The sequence below is a fragment of the Lates calcarifer genome, linkage group LG12 (assembly GCF_001640805.2).
Source record: "Lates calcarifer isolate ASB-BC8 linkage group LG12, TLL_Latcal_v3, whole genome shotgun sequence".
NCBI lineage: Eukaryota > Metazoa > Chordata > Actinopteri > Centropomidae > Lates > Lates calcarifer.
In genome coordinates this window covers 5,871,007-5,886,078 of record NC_066844.1, presented here as the reverse complement: position 1 = coordinate 5,886,078, position 15,072 = coordinate 5,871,007, and the positions used below count along the sequence as shown (strand labels likewise).

Genomic DNA, 15,072 nt, shown 5'->3' with positions numbered 1-15,072 from the left:
TTTATTTATTACTTTTCTTCCTTTTGACCTTGCAGCACATCTACAATTGAACCTCCAGTCTATTTAAAAAATATAAACACTGGATATAAAGAATTGCATTATTACACTTTTGGTATCTGAGTTTGCCATTAAGTATGGGTGGGGTCTTTCTTGCACATCTGAGTGTCTTTTTCCGTCTCTCCCCACAGAGGAGCACCTCTCTGTGCATATCTAACAGAACCCACGCTTAAATGAAATTCAAAGAAAATAAGAACCGCAGTTTTGAATCTGGAAAATTTCAGTGCTAATCTTTTGTCAGTAGCTTGCCTCCTTCCAGCTATGAGGACAAAGAGGATATTTTTCAAAATTGCCCTCATTTTCTTATCAATTGGAATCCCTCACAGGAAAATCGATTTGGCTTTTCAAAACATCAATATACCCAACGTTTACCTGTGCCATGCCCTATCTGCACTCTGGCAGGTGGTGTTTGGTCAACGTGCTCAGAGATCTTGATCACTTGAAACAGCATCGCAGTGTGTAGCCTGCAGACTGGAGCCGTGCTGCTTCCAATGCAGCACAACAAACCACCCACCTGCGTTTCGGGATCGGTGTGTTGCTGCCTCTCTTATGTGCGCCTGTAATTACAACACATCCCCCCAGCGCCTGTGTTCAAGGAGGGTGAAACGTGATGGGTGCTGCCTCACAAACACTGCCAGGCCCCCCGTTCAATGACTACTAATGAGGACAGGCTCCAGCTCCTCCTTAAGGAATACAGACCAATAAGTGGCACGTGATGATGGTGGCTACCCCGTTGTAGCGAGCCACTCCGAATGCACATCCATGCATAATTACACAAATCCGCTTGTTTTTGGTTTTTTTTTACCTAGGAGTAATTCACTGCATGTGGCGGATTGGAACATCTCAGGGGTGTCCTCAGTCATGGTGGGTTTTTTTGTGCTAAATGGGATTATACAATTAAATGCTGTCCGCTCAACAGGGAGAGCGCATTGATCCATTTCATATCCTCGCAGTGCTGGGCATGAGAATTTCTGACTGAAAAACATGTCTGTCCACGCCCTTGTTTATTTCTCCCTACCTGCACAACACAGGCTTTGTTACCCATGGACCACCAGAGGCAAAGCTTCACTGACTCCTCTCTTCTTATCAGCTCTACTGCAGTAGTTAAAGTTATGGATTTGAGTACTGCAGTGCTCATAGACAAACTGTAGTGATCATGGCACAGGCCCATATATGTGAACACAAATTTGTGACCATTTCTCTCTGTCACTTTGTCCTCCCTCATCATGTGATGGATTCACTGAATATTAAAGCTTTATGAGGGAGATGCATTATCTGAGAGTGCAGCTGTGGAATGCAGCAAAACGCTATGCACGGAGATGGATTTTATGACTCCATACAATAGTTATGAGCCTTGGCGCAAACAACTGGGAAGTGTGTGTTTGACCAAAAAAGAAAATAAAACCATTACAGTTAAAAAATGATATTATTCTGCGGTCCCTCTATTGTTCAGAAGCCCCTCTTGATGGAAAGCTGCCACCAGTTGGTCTGCTCTCTAGTCATCTTCCCAAACAGTGAAAGCTGATATCGATGCTCAAAACTGTGGTCAGCCACCGCTTTTCAACTGCCAGAAGTTGGATAATGAATTGATCTATGAAAGATGCGCCTTTGCCTGCCGATATTATGGGGGTAATGAATTGATTTGTGAGAGGTGCCCTCAGAGGGTTTGTGAAATATCCCCTTTCATAGCTGGATTATGGAGCCACAGCATAAAGCAGCCAAGATGAAAGAGACTATTTGTACTGCAATATTAATAACACAACCGATGCTTTGTTCCAACATCTCTGCAACTAAACGTGTAATTACGCATGTAACAATTAAATCCTTGGCAGGGATCCCGGCGAATAATTACGCTGTCATGAAATCTGTCAAAATATTGACAGTAGAAGGGGGTGCTTACATCAAATTGCTGAGGCCTTTTTCTCTCTGCGATTGTCTTACAAGTGAGATTAAGTTTCCTCCCTAAGAAGTGCTGGGAGTGAAGGAACCACACCAGGGCCTTTCAGCAGAGACGGCCCTGAAAAGAGAGATCTGATTTCCCCTCAGAGCCTTGAGGAGATGGTGCACCACAGAGACACATGAGGTCCTGTTTGCCCTTGCTGTTCACTTCAGAATGAAAAGCATTCTCTTCAGTGGGGCACAATGAGAGCCATGTTCATGGGTGGAATTGCAAACTCCTTTAACAATGCCCATGTGTGTTTTTTCACTGTAATCTGATCATCTAACCCCATGCTATTGTGAGTTCAAGGGTCTTGACTGTGGGAGCGTGGCTCGTGTTATGGAGTCAGTGAAGACTCAGATGGAGACAATCTGTCACAGCGATAACAACAGCTTGATTCATGTCTTGGTTATGTTTTTGTTAATGATTGTATTTGGACAGGAAAAAAAGAAAAAAGCATCATAAAACAAGCAGAGTCGTTTGTGTGGCCCTGTGGCCCAGATTTGCAGGGAGAAGAGTCAACACATAACATCACACAGCGTGACGATGGAGAAAAAAGTGCAACTGTTACAGATTCTGCAAGTGCTTCCACTCGATGTAGTGGAAATAATAGTGCTGAAAAAGCCTCACAGCCTCATCTCACCTACATTTGTTTTACACAGGTGTACATGCAACCATACCAACCCACTCACAGGCAGTGGCACTATTCCAAGATTCAGATACTGTGTAAAGGCAAATTCTACTGAACATGCACATCAGTGCCCGCAGCGAGTCACTAAATCACACGAATGATAAGCATTTTAAGGTCACTATGTGGAGAATTTGGAACAACACTAGGACCTCTTTTAATGGTGGTCTCTTCGTGAGGTCTGCATCAGTGGTAGGTAGTAGCTTGCTTGGAAGCATGTTTCCTGCAGTTGCACCAGAGCAAATTAGATTAAGGAGGGAAGGCTTCAGTAATTCTTCAGCCGAATGTGGTTGTAGATAAAGAGAGTTAGGGGGATCGAGTGCAAAGGTAGGCACTGGGCAGACATGATTGGATAGACATGATTGCGCGGAAAAGCAAAGGGGAGGAGGCGAAAGCAGGAAATGAGTCCCCCCTAACCCACTGTCAGAATCCCAATTATTGCAGTCTCTTCGTCTGGAGAGCGTTTAAGGGTGGAAATCAGCGTAGCACAGACAAATCCATGCTGCAGCCTTTATTTCCCTGGGTGCCCCTGTCTTTAATGGCAGCTCTAATTGACTAACAGCACACGTGGGGAACAGCCACGCTGATGACTGGATGACTGTCCTCTGTGCTGGAACAAGACACAAAGCAAAACAAAACAAACACACCCCCTCAAGGCTTTTGCTGCATTGTGCATTGTGCAAACAAAGATGAAGGTTTGCATTGAGCTGCAGTAACAGAGAGAGCGAGGGAGGGGGGAGAGAAAATAAGGAAAAGAGAGAGGCGAAAATGTCAACAGTCTGCCTACACAATAGGCATTCACACAATATTATGTTAAAGTAAAAGCCACACTTATTCTCTCAGATTGATGGCTGCCTCTACTGCTGATACGAGCTGTTTAGTTAAGCAGAAGGAATACAAATTAGCGCCTGAGCAGATGTTCATTACTGCAGCATTTGCCTGTTAAATGGCATCATAGTCAACATGACTTAATTTCCATTACTGATCTTTTCATTTAGACTCAATAAAAGCCTGTGATGTATATTTGATAGAGGTAGCCTCTTTGGTCCGTGCACAGCGTAGGATGTTGCAACAGCAGGAGGCGAGCAGGCGAGCTCCAAGACATGTCATTCTGTCCGCAGAGGCCTTAGGGAACATTCAGGAGCCTTTATTCCCTCTTCCCCACTGTGATGGGATTTCAGTATGGCCAGTCCTCTTTTTCTCTGTCTGTTCTGCACCCTGCATGCTATCCGTACAGCAGGAGAGAGGGAGCAAACAAGAAAAAAAAAAGTGTCAGGAAGCCTCTAATGAGAGGAAGGAGGGAGTGTAATGAGAGAAAAACTCAAAATTAAACACACATACAGCCCTTTTAATATATATTACAGCAGAGTGAGTGCACAAATCAAATTACAGCAGGCAGTCATGTGTACACACAGGGACATACACCCACACACACAGACACTTTATCATCCTTATTTTCACAGCACATTCATCATATGTGGATGCGATAACGTGACCTGCGATCCTTGCGAATCTCCCTGAACTCAAAGATCGTGGCCCGTTAAGCCGGTAAACGTTTTCCACATGTTTTTGCACATGTCAGGCTCTGCTCCATGTGCCCCTCCGTCACACTCCTCATTATCACACACCATCTTTTGAATCTCAAATTCAGACAGTATAACCTTTTTATAAACCCAGTACCTTTTTTTCCTTTACATTATTGGTCATCTCTCCCACTGCAGAGGCTTCCTGCATGTCTGGTTCTTGCTTGTAACACCTATTCCTGTCTCTCCCTGAGCCCAGAGATATCAGAGAGCCAGAAGACCACAGACAGTTTTCTGGTGTTTCTCCATGAAAGCAGAGTTTGGTGACAACCCTGAGACCTTATGGTTTTGTTCATGATAAATTCGCCTTGGACAGGCTGTCCTGACGCTGAGGAAATGAGAGCTGTGCACTATATAGAGATCCTTCCATATGTGCCTTTTCTCATCAGGGACAAGGCCGGGGCTTTGTCAAAACATCCCCATGTGCTCTTTCTCTCAGATGTCCTCGACTCGTGTCCTCTTAGAGGATTCAAGTCGCTCTCTCTCAGCTAAGGGAGACTGATGGATCAAGCATCTGTCTGGGTAAAAGATGAGAAACAATCGGGCTCACTGTTAAAGACAGGAATCCCTCTCGAGTATCAGTGACCTTGTTTTCCAATGAAGTATTAGAACTCGGTCAACATCGAGAGAAGATTGTGGTGTCTTGTGTTGTATGCCGTTGACCTACATCAGCGCTATTCTAAAAGTGAGAGCGGAGAGAAAGCTTATCCATTCCTGACATCTCTGTGCCACGTGTATTTTGTAGTATCCAAGAGATGAGCACAGTTGTTCACACACAGTTAACCCCTTGGTCGTTTGCTAAAAGACTGAAACGGTTGATTCTATATTCTGCTTTGCACAGCATGGTCATTCAATCTCATAGAATATCACACTGTTGCGGCGTAAGATAGTGTTACTCTACACACAAAGGTGCTTACTGTTGTGGCGTGCACTCAACTTAAATATGTCCCCCTTAACGCTGAGTAGAATTACAAAAACATCTGTTAGTTATATAATTCACCAGCTATTCATTGTTTTGCTGTTCAGTTCATTTTCATTTGAATTATTTGACAGTTGGTTCCTTGGAGAAGACCTCTGACGACAGCAACTTATGTAACCATAAGACTGCAGTCTACAATGGCTCTCACTTTGACTTTCACTTAGTACTAGTACAGTAAAACAGAGAATAGGCATTTCATCCCGTATGGAGAGGACGCTCCAGAACTATAATGGATTCTAAAAAAAGTAACATCATCCACCAACAAAGATCTCTCCCCTGTTAAACTTCAGGTGATTAAAGATTAAACAGCTGCACGGGTGAGGCTGAGAGATGGGAAGGTAGAGATAGATCAGAATAGATAGGCAGAGAGAAATATTAACAAGGACATATGAGGAACTGAGGTTTCTTTCTTTTCTGTTCCTCTTATCAGTGTTATATGCCTCACCACCCATCAACATGGTGCACTAATAACCACCAGAGATCATCTCCTTTGAGCAGCCTAAAAGGAAAACTTCACAGGGAGAGAATGTTAATGCCCTCCCTAACTCCAGTATTTTGTGATTCAGAGGTTTTGACTTCAGCCAAGGGATTACTTGGTTGTCTGTGCTGAGAAGATTTCCTGATACAGCTCCTTTCAAAACACATTATATATTTTCAGAGAAGTGTAGTTGTCAGCTTACAAATAAGGCTAGTTCTTGAAATTAAAACATTTCTGGACATATTTTGACTGTATTCTGTGACAAAGGCAGTCTTTTCCTCTTCCTCCTTATAAACAGTGACATGCAGTACTTAAACAGAGTGGAAGCACAGTTAAGATGTGTAAATTCAAAGTCTCTGTTCAGAGGCTGTGAGGTCCACTTTGCTTTGTACCATGAGTCAGCATGGACTGTAAATCTCAGAGTTGTCGATACATCTGTCTTGCAGTGTCATTAAGATAAATTCCTGTGCATTTAATTACTTGGCAATCAAAGTGATTTAGATTCAGAAAGTACACCGTCCTGTTCTCAAAGGAAAACAAAAGGCTGACTTCAATTAACAGTTAATTCCAGTGCCTGGGACCAAATAAGAAAAAAACAACAGAGACAGAAAGTATCCTTGGATTCAAGGGCAACATCTCTGTTAAACTCAGTGAATCCTATGAGGTGATCGTGTCCACACAAACCTTATCTAGCCACCGGGGCCTCTGCAGTGTTTGAGCAAAATCAACAACCAAATCAAGCAGTTTATATTGAGATTTATTTTACTTTGGTATTTAATTCCAAAATGTTTAGAAATCCACTGGCTAATGTCAACTCAAAAGTTGGAGCGGCCTAGCAAGGGTTTCTGTCATCATCCTCCCCAGGAGGTTTCCGAATGGTGTTTCAGTTTGAAATTGAACACATGCCTCTAAAGCCCCGTCAATGTTAACTTAAGCTCCCCCCTGTAAAGTGCCACCACTGCAGGATTGTATTTTGTTTTCTTTGCCAGGTTACTACCTGTGTGTTCTTGACTGCTGAGTGAATCCAGGTGAATAACATTTTGCTCAGAAGGGGCACATCTTATGTTATTCACTAGATCAAGTGTCAAAACCCAAGAGATAAAAGAGTAACACCTGCACACTGACTTCAAACCACAAAATAATTTGGGCTAAGTTTAGATCTCAGTTAGATCTTTGTCAGGTCAAAAAAGGCTCAAGAATTATTCAGTATATACTAATACTAAGAATCTATAGACATGCTATCAGTTTGTTGACGGTGTACTGAGGCACAGTGGCGCTGGCATGCTAACATGCGGGTGTTTAGCAGGTATAATGCTTATCATATTCACGATCTGAGTGTAGCATCTTAGCATACCAACATCCGCTAATTAGCACAAAACACAGTACAGCTTAGGATGATGGGAGTACCATGTTTTACAGATGTTTAGTCATAAACCAAGGTAGTGGACAAATTCAATTTTTGACCTGATAACGGTGATTGATGAGACGTTAGGGGAAATTTATTTATGTATAACAATTCATTCTCAGGATGGCACAAATTTCATGTGATGCATCCAATAATTTTTGAAATATTTCACTCAAAACCACGTGCCAAAGTCATGGTGGCACTAAATGAAAAATCAGAGGATCACATCAAGTCTGCAGGATTCATCATTTGGAAATCTTCGATGTCTGACCTAGTGGATGTTGAGATACTTCACAAAGTAAAACCTACCCTGTGAAGTATGACCCGCTGGTGATTAGGGCAGAGCCAATTGATCATTAAAGTCATTATGATTTATCCCACTGATATCTGTACCAAATTTATTGTCATTCCATCATGTAGATATTGGACCAAAGTGACCATGATGTTGAACTGACCAACCAAACAACCAACCAACCAACAGACCAACACTGCTAACCCGAATATTAAAGCCTTATCTTCCAAAATCACTACTGCTATTACAAAATACAGTGTGTAAGTCTGGTTAACAGCAACAGCAACACTGTCCATATGGTGTTCAGTTCTTTTTAAGATATTTTTTTTTCCCTGTCACATACTGTCATATCATTTGTGTTATTTATATTCTCACTCCTTACTTCTGCTTGTTTACCACAGGACTCAATTAAGACTGTAATTGTTCGGGATGAGCATACTTGATGCTGGGCAGGAAAACAATCTTGGCTCCAGTGGCCTGGTTTAATTGTTGAAGCCTTGTTGAGGGGGGATGGTGTTCAGTTGCTGCGGGGGACAGCTCGGCTTTGTAAATGGACTACTTACAAAATTTTCTGGATGTTAAAACTTTTTTACTCCCCCTTGGGCAGCTGCTAAGCAAATAAATTACTCAATATAATGAGCTGTTCCACTCTCCTGTGGAATTCCCAAGCTTTCAGCTGAAAGGTACGGTTCGACATGCTTTTTCTAATTCTTATAAGTCTTGTAAAGAACCGGGTTCATCGAAAGGATACCATTTTTTTTTTAGCTGTGCCTTGGAAGATGAAAGGCGTAGCACAATCTGCCAGGCTAATCCCTTATCTAGTCAGAATATTCCTACCAGTCCATTATAGTATGTACTGGTGGTTTGTGGGTGAGAATAATCTTACTATGTTCCCCCTCTCCTCCATGCTCTTCCTCTCCACCTCTAGGTCTTTGCATTGTGATTAGTGCTTCTTTCCCACAGTTTATACTGTAAAGTCTTTAGGGATTCTCTGTTTATACTAAACTTATATGGAGAGGGAGGAGGTGAGACTGTAAACAACAACCTAATGAGAAGGCTGCTGTTTTTCCTTGCGTGGAAAAATAACAGTTGCTTCCTGTGCACTTCACAGCATGAGTTAAAGTACAGTGCTGGGATATCAAAATGTTTTTATGCCCCCATCATGTTTGAAAATTAGACAGTAATTACTGTTTAATTTCTTTTTATTAGGCTGAAGTATAGCCTTTCACTTCCGTGTAATTCTCTACCCCACAAGTTTCTGGTAATTGTAGACACCATAAAATTGACTGTATATAGTAAAATGAGCATTTTATTGGTCATGAGCAAAAAACAGAATTATTTCAAGAGAGGACGTAGCTGATACACTTAATTGCACCTAAGGAATAGATTAGTATCTTCATTATTGTTAAATTTTTCCATCGACTGAACACAGAACTTTTCACAGTTCTTTATTCAAGTTCAGTATCTCGAACTATAGTTCCCTACAAGGCAAAACTGATTTCATAGGTTGTTGAAAATCCATTACCTCCATGGGGTTTTTAGTATTGACATGAAAAAAGAAAGAAATATGAGGTGCTTTAGGTCAGGATTTGATTTCCTATTTACTAAAAATACAGACTCGCTGCACTGCAAAGCTCTGTACATTAAATGTGTATGAGTCAAAGGGAGGCACTAAAACAGTGAGATTCAGTCAACAGGCTAAACAGGAAAAATCACGTATCCAACTCCTCTGGATACGGACATTAACATACGGACATTAACCACCCGCCGGTGTTTACTACAAAGCCTTGTTTGGCCTCGCAGTGTATTGATGCCTGGAAAATGCTCACTTCGTGCTGGGACCAGTGTTCTGGTTTATTGTGGTCATCTCAAGGCTGTGTGGTCTCTACAGAGTTATTCTGGCGGTTTAGGTGGGGGTGGGGGTGGAGGCAGGGGGGGAGATCAGCACATTTTCATGTGCGGGGTGTTTTCATTCCGTCCCGCCAAACGACTCAGTATGGCACCGTCTCGACACACACCAGGGCCACTGCTGCCTCCCCTTGCAATGCGGGGCATCTCTTCTCTGTGAAGTAACAGGCTTAAAGAGCCGTCTGGAATACATTAGTCACGGTTATTAATGAGGTTGTTTTGATTCTGCTCTCCCCTTGTCTTGTTTTTTTTTTTTTTTTTTTCCTGCTGTACAAAGTCATGATGATGCTGAGGATTTTGGCTGAAACAAAAAGACAGAACTTGTCAGCTCACAGGGGGACAGAGTTAAAACGAGACAGAGAACTGGTGAGATGGAAAAAGATCATGATACAGTGTAGACCCATACTATGTGTCTCTTAACCACACAACATGATGTTATGCACTTGGCAGGGGAGTGGATTCCTCTCCCCTTACAGTAAGATATGAATTGGCACAGTTTAGGGCTGTCAGTGGCGCGTGTTACTTCATATTATGGATTTTATTTGTCAGTGCTGAAGTGCAGTATGCCTCAGAGAGCGCTAAATAGATTTTTGGAAGGGTATTGCTTTTATTCTCCAATGTGTCGATACGTTTAACCATAGCATTGAATCAGTTAGAATGATAATTCTGCACAAAACACGAATATTTCATTTCATTATCTCAGTGCAGCAGCTTGAAGGTTAATGTTATGACATTGACACCAAGCAGCATGTGACATTCTCAGCCACCATGAGGGATATCTCAGCTCTCCACAGAGAGAAACCCTCACTAGAGAAGACATTTTGGAGCCATCTGCATCTAAAATAAGCAGGCTCAACCCAAGCGCAGCACTGATACACTGATGTCACTCATTCCTTGTAGAGCCTTGATAACTCCTCCTTGCGACCTTCTTACTAAATATAGCAATTCACGTATTGATTTGGGGACGTGGTGCATTCACAGCATGCCTCCACCATAATGGCCTATTTCAACAGATTGCTTGTAGTTAAGTCCCCCCCCCCTCATCTTCTTTGTCTCGAGGCTGCAGGAGGAAGAAGACACAGCCACATGTTTTTAGCGGAGGTAGACACAACATATCTCAGCTCTGTTGTATTGGCCAAGAAACCATCACATATTCATGATGGTCTCTTGGAAACATGAGTACACATGTATCTTCTATGCAGAAACCCTGCACCGGCACATATTAAAGCATACATTTTTATGAAATTCTCATCACAGCATTGAATGTTGCATGCACGCTCTCATGGCCGACAGGAGTTGTTTTATCGCGACACGGTGCAAAGTTGTGAGATTATGAGAATCTACAGGGCCTGCAAGCAGCGTGATTAAGTACGGATCATTCACAGTGTTGTACCTCACTGCTATTAAAGTGTGGCAATGGGGAAAAGAGCCAATGAAAGCTTGGCAAAAGATGGCTTAAATTCCATCTGTGTGTGCACCATGCCAGCAGGCAGGCTTCCCATTACTGAATGACTGCCTATGATTGAAATCATGGCTCTGACGCGCTTCGTTATCTGTCAGTATAGTGTTGCAAGAGGGATGGGCATCAACAGGATCACTGTTGTGCTATTCAAGGCAGCTGAGATCCAGACATGCCATCATTGTTTTATCAAAACAGCAGGGTGACATGCCTAAACACCTCACTATTTATCTTTTTGCCCTTCCAAAATAACATCTGCCCCATCAAAGGCGTGCTGCAAGCTGTCTGGCCTCGTCAGTTAATGCTGAAGTATGCAAAAGGAAACATTACATTAGATACACCATAGTCTCAATTTCAATAGAACAGTCTTTCATTTAAACCTCATTTATTGGCACTCTCTTCCATTATGCTCATTTAAGGATTTTGACCTCATTGAAGTAATGTATCCAGAAGACTTTCTACAGTGGCATTGTCATTCAGATGGAAGATTCTTATCAGCCACATCACAAAACCCCTGAGAACATAAGTCCTACCTCCCTCGTTACCCATTCACCGACCTTTCAGGCTCCTGCCACAATCAGTCCTTTGTGGGCCCGGCTTGTCTGTCATCTCCCTGGTTCTGTTGATATGGGCCTCGTGCTGAGAGCGTGGTCTCCTCATACACCGCATTAAGCGCTGGCTAATTGAGCCTGTCGAGCCAGAACCTGTTACTGTGCTGATAAGAGGGTATTTGACCTCGTAGGAGGCCCCTGGTGGTGCCCTGTGGAACACATTCATAATAGTCTGAATAAAACATAACAGCCAAAGGGTAGATGCTAAAAAATATCTCTGACTTCATATGTTGACACTCTAATGGGGATAAGATGTTAATGTTCTTTCTGCATAAGGAAACCCCACTTGACACAGAATGTGAGCGAGGGGTGGGGCAGATAATCATGCCGGTTTGATCGGACCTTGGAAGCCCGATACACTTATCAAAGGCTCTTGGTGCAGTCCAAGGAAAGAGCACATATAAATCACCACCAAGGGCTGCAAGTAGGTCTTTCCTTATTCCTTAATCATTCGCTTATGTCTCTGGTTAAGGGAGTTGACAGAAGTCCACAAATCAAAGGTCTTGGATGGATGCCCTTCCCATTTCCTCATCAAACTTCCATGCAGTGAGGCATGACTAACTGTGTCTGAGCCCCTCCTCTTTTCTCACTGTCTATGCCAGACCTACTGAAAAAGATTTTGCACATATTTTTCCCCCATTTGTCTCAAAGTATTTGGAACAGAAGATGATCAGGGCTTAGGAAATCATAACTATTAACACGCACACATAATACACAAATTAACTTTAGTCCTTTCTGGTGCCTTTTTCTAATAATCAAACCTATCAGGTGTTCCAGCCAGGTTAAAACATGTGTAAAGTGTTTTTTTTTTTTGCACATGGCCTTTTTGTGTCTGCTAAGGATGGGGATTTTAGTGTGAGTGCAACTGACATGACCCCCACTAGCCTCACTGGGATAATCCCGCTGCCTCCAGGAACCCAAGACTAATCTGCCCGTCTACCTTTTTGCAGGGTCTCACTCATTTCAAGCTGCCTCAACTTCTCTAACACCTTCACTAACATTTTGCAACCAACATGGCCACAACAGATTCTGACCCTGATCTGTGCGTATTTTACAGTATAGGCAAATGTGTATTAAACAGTTCCCATCTGTCTTCCTCTGTTGTAAATTGCTGCTCTGCCAAGGGCACAAACAGACATAGTTCTGATGACTCACGTGACTGTCATCTTATGAGTAAATACAGTAGCTATCCCCCAGAAGGTAGAGGCATCAACTCAACCATTATATTTTTACAATGACCTTTTCAGCACCTCAGCATTAATGTCAAAGATGATATGTTCCGGCCTGTATTACTATGTCAGTTATGCAGTACTGGAATGTGCCGAGCCTTGCCAAGGGGATAGCTGTGCCTTAAGTCTAGGTGGGTTATGTTAAGGTTGTGTATCTGTGTGACATGTGTGTCTTGTGAATTTTAGTCGTACGACTAATCCTGTCTGACTGAGGATGACTGACATACAGGCCTCACCAGAGACCGCACAGCATGGATGTGAACTGTTGGACAGATGAAGAGCTGTTTCCTCACAGCCTAGTAACTGAAACAGGAGCTTTGGATATACTATGGTCAAAACCACTCAGCTATTAGTAAGAGTGTGACAAAACAAACAATTAAAATTGTCAAGTGAATTTACTACATGAAGTTATTCGTTTACGCAACTGTAGAAGAACCTTTCAACAGCACAAGTTGATCTTTTTGCAGGCCATGCAGGAAAAACAAAATCCAAAATACACAGAAAATGAAACCGTTGCTTCCTCCCTCCTTCAAATCCCAGTTGATGAGGTGCAGATTGCCAACACTTGGTAGAGTGAGGGAACATTCCTAAGCAGAGACTGGACCTTGGAGAAACTAATGACTAGAAATCAGAAAACCAGGGATCCTAAAGATCCAACAGATTCAAAATTTAGTAGGTAAGTACATATTACTTAAGCAAAAGACATGCCAAATTAAATACATGTTTTTCATTTGGTAGACACTGTGTGGGGAGATGAGGAATCATCTCTGGTTGCCCTCAAAGTGCCTCTTATTCTCTCAATCATCTCTACAATATTATTTGTCTTTTGAAAGGTATTATTACAACATGTTAGAGAGTACCCGGCCGCCTGGCTCTCAAGTTTTGTTTTTCTGTGAAACACATCTGAAAAACCATTTATTTGTAATTCTATGCAAGCATTTGAACCTTTATCTGCAGCAGTATAGAATAATTTATCGCTCACCTCAGTGCTGCATATATCTAAATCAATACTTGGAATTTGTTTGCAAGGAGTGTCCATGGTGAGAAATGGCCATACTGCACACAAAGCAGCACTGATATGTTTATATTGGTGTTATGCTGCATCTGGCGATGTTCAGTTTATTGACCATGGACATACAAATATATTTCTCTAGATGCAAAAAGGTCAAGCCATTATTAGAGGACATATATACTGTTTTGTGCCATAGTCATTTTTTACATTTCAAAGTATTACAGTATTGCCCACAGTTCCAACATGACCACTCTTAGAAGGCAGCCATTTTGGTGCAGATCATCTTAACAAGAAAAGAAGAGTTGGACTGAAGGAATATACTGGGGGCAACTCAGCAGTAGTGAAGTTGCCAAGGTAACAGAGGGGCTTGTCTGCCCCCCCCCCCCAGCCCGATCACTCTCTGTGTGAGCGGGGTACTTAATTTCACTGACCCCCTGGGTCTGTGCTGAACAGCCTCCATTGATTAGGACAAATGGAAGGGAGACCAGCCAGCCAAGCCCCTCCTTTATCAGGGTTAAGGATGTAGTCATAGAAGGGGAGAAGACGCAAAGCAGGCAGATGAATAGCTCAGGGATCCCTTGTTTTAGATGAATCAATGACATATTTAAAGGCTAATTAGTTGATCTATTCATGCTGTATAAAATTGCTGGGGCCACCACCTCACTCTGCAGCTATGATTGGGCTATTTAATGTATTCCACCTCTAAATAGCAGCCATTAAAGCCTTCAAATGAATCTCCTCCCAACAATACCAGCCTTTTCAGGCACAGGTGTAATGGTGCAGGGAAGAGATTTTGGGTGTGTGTTGTGCGTGGTGGCAAATGTGTGATTTCAGTTCCTTCAGGTTACATCACTGAGTCTTGATATCAGGTGAAATCTTGTTTTGGTGGTTTTGTCTTCTGTGGCACGTCATGGCTTGAATTTTCATGAGCATATTATCCATTTGACGAGCGAGCCTGACTCGAGTCACATGATCAGTGAATTTACCACTGGCACACTTTCTCCTAGTTTTATTCTGAGCAGCTTCGGTCACAGTCATGGGACAATTAATGAAATTGCCATTTAAAAAATTTTTGCTGCAAAAATCTTAAGTGGAAGAATATGTTAAAATGTGTCCTCCTACTTACTGGCTATTGAAAGAAATTTACATTGCTGAGAGGTACTTGAGGTACCCCCTTTGTTTAATACTTTAGTAATGTAATTCTTAAGTGAAGCATGTGAGTGTGCTTCTTGGATGCATGCATGCGTGCGAAATCGGCGCATTACAGCTGTTGTTTTTTCTCCTCTTGTAGATCAGATGGATAATAGAATTCACTCAGACTCCCTGCTGCCTCATTAAATGCTTGTGGTCAGAAGAATTGATATAATCTTTAATAAATACACTCCAGGGAGAGATGGCTGGAGATATAAAATCCAGCCTCTGAACATGATAC

The 15,072-nt window shown here is 42.3% G+C and overlaps 1 protein-coding gene across 4 annotated transcripts in view; it reads left to right on the top strand.

The window, feature by feature from the left end:
- Positions 1–15,072, top strand: part of ephb2b (eph receptor B2b) — a 120,256-nt gene that overhangs the window by 55,842 nt on the left and 49,342 nt on the right. The gene's annotated exons all lie outside the window — the stretch shown is intronic.